Source organism: Aricia agestis, chromosome 12, assembly GCF_905147365.1.
Source record: "Aricia agestis chromosome 12, ilAriAges1.1, whole genome shotgun sequence".
NCBI classification, from domain to species: domain Eukaryota; kingdom Metazoa; phylum Arthropoda; class Insecta; order Lepidoptera; family Lycaenidae; genus Aricia; species Aricia agestis.
The window spans coordinates 1,366,013-1,368,237 of NC_056417.1; the positions used below are offsets into that span (position 1 = coordinate 1,366,013).

Below are 2,225 nucleotides of genomic sequence, written 5' to 3' on the forward strand. Positions count from 1 at the left end.
ATGGTTTCGGAAGTTTCCGTGACGCTTTTTTACTGCTGTTTCGCGAATCGCGTCGCACACGCCTGCAAACGTGTTGAATCGTGTTAAGTATGTTTACTTCATGTACTTACATGAAATCTCGATTTAATAATACATAAGTACTTAATTTGTTTGTTAAAATAAAATTTACAAAAATTTTTTTTTACTAGCAAGCAAGTTCAGATATTACTATGATAAGGCGTCTACAATTATTATTTGCTGAAGCGATTTTGATAAAATATTGCGATAAAAGTTGAAACAAAGTGCAACGAATTTCGTTACGGACTTTTTTTTTATAAAATAAGGGGGCAAACGGGCCACCTGATGGTAAGCAACTACCGTCGCCCATGGACACTCGCAACATCAGAAGAGCTGCAGGTGCGTTGCCGGTCTTTTAAGGGGAATACGCTCTTTTCTTGAAGGTTTGCAGGTCGTATAGGTCCGGAAATACTGCTGGTGACAGTTCGTTCCAGAGTTTTACAGTGCGCGGACTATGTCTTAATTTACCATAATAATTTATTTATTATCTTCGTAGTTAATGACTTAATAGTGTGTGTGTTAATAACTTCATCTGTGTATTTGACCAATAAAAGACCAGCCGTCTCCATATCTAATATCTATTGCTTAAAAGAAGCTTATTTAATCGCTATACGCTTATTATTTTTTGTCATTAATCATTATTGCCGAATGTTCACTTTAAACAAATAACACGTAGGCACAATTTTATTTGTAGTCGGTTCCAATGATAAATTTCAGCTTACAGTACATCGGGGATATAGCTCAGTGGTAGAGCATTCGACTGCAGATCGAGAGGTCCCCGGTTCAAACCCGGGTGTCCCCTAGCAAAGTTTTTTGTTTTTTTTTTTTTCGTTTATTTAATAAATTAAACAATTTTATAATATCAGAAAGAGTGCGTGAGGGAAGGTTAGTTCGCATTTTTATGTGTACGGCATAATTTTGACATTTATTTTTTGCAATATTATAATAATATTATGAACTTATGTGCATTTGTAGCAGCTTATAAACAGTGCCGTAAATAGCCTTTTTTGCGCCCTGTGCGTGCTTATAGTATAACTGCACCCTTGTTTTTTAACTGACTTCCAAAAAAGGAGAAAGTTATATGTTCGGCTGTGGATATTTTTTTCTACATTGGAAAACATCTCTGGGGCATAGCGGGAAGTACTTATCGGGAGCAATACGAAAGAATAAGAGTATGCTGGTCTGGCCATTCTTGCGTCCCACCAGAGTCTACGCCCTGTGCCTGGGCACCGGTGGCATCGCCCGATTTACGGCACTGCTTATAAATACAATAACTATTTAAATATTATAAATACAACATAACTGGTCCCATTTTTCCAAATATAGTGCCAATAGTTTATATTTTATTATATTGATTCCGTGGGTGACATAGGCTATTTTTATATTTGTAAGTTGTTTTACAATTTTCTAAACTTACGGGAAAAGAAATCGTGACAAATAAAGTTAGTCACTTAAGATTAAAAAAATCGACCAAGTACGAGTCGGATCGGAATACCGATATAGAGCGAAAGTAGGAAAAAAATTGTGTTTTTGTATAGGATTAATTACTTATTTATTTTAATTTTGTTATTAAATATAATCGAGACTAGATATAATCGAGATTACATATTATGTGAAAATTTGAAGTGCCTACATGTAGCCATTATGGATTACGAGCCAAAAAGGACAAAAAAAAATCACGTTTGTTGTATGGGAGCCCCCCTTAAATCTTAACTTTATTTTGTTTTTAGTATTTGTTGTTATACCGGCAACAGAAATACACAATCTGTGAAAATTTCAGAAGTCTAGCTATAGCGGTTTTTGAGATACAGCCTGCTGACAGACAGACGGACAGACAGGCAACGAAGTCTTAGTAATACGGTCCCGTTTTTATTCCTTGGGTACGAAACGATAAAAATCTTTCTGAGAAATGTTTCGCAATAAAGGAACGCTGATATATTTTACAAACAAAACATTTATTATCCTGGCCTTAATTTGTCCAACATTAATTATTGAATGAAGAGTACCAGCGGGGCTAAAATCGCTTTGGTCGCTTTGGAGAATCATATATTGAATCATAATATGATTCATTTTTCTCAAATCGCAAAATGCAAGTCTGCTTGCCATTCATGTCTAGTAATTCGTACTAATTTGACATTAATTGTCAGTTTGACAGTTTTGACAATTCA

The 2,225-nt window shown here is 35.1% G+C and overlaps 1 non-coding gene across 1 annotated transcript; it reads left to right on the forward strand.

Moving 5' to 3' along the window:
* The first annotated feature begins 787 nt into the window (after positions 1-787).
* On the forward strand, positions 788-859 carry Trnac-gca. The gene has a single exon. It is a non-coding gene; the product is annotated as a tRNA-Cys (tRNA).
* The last annotated feature ends 1,366 nt before the right edge of the window (positions 860-2,225 follow it).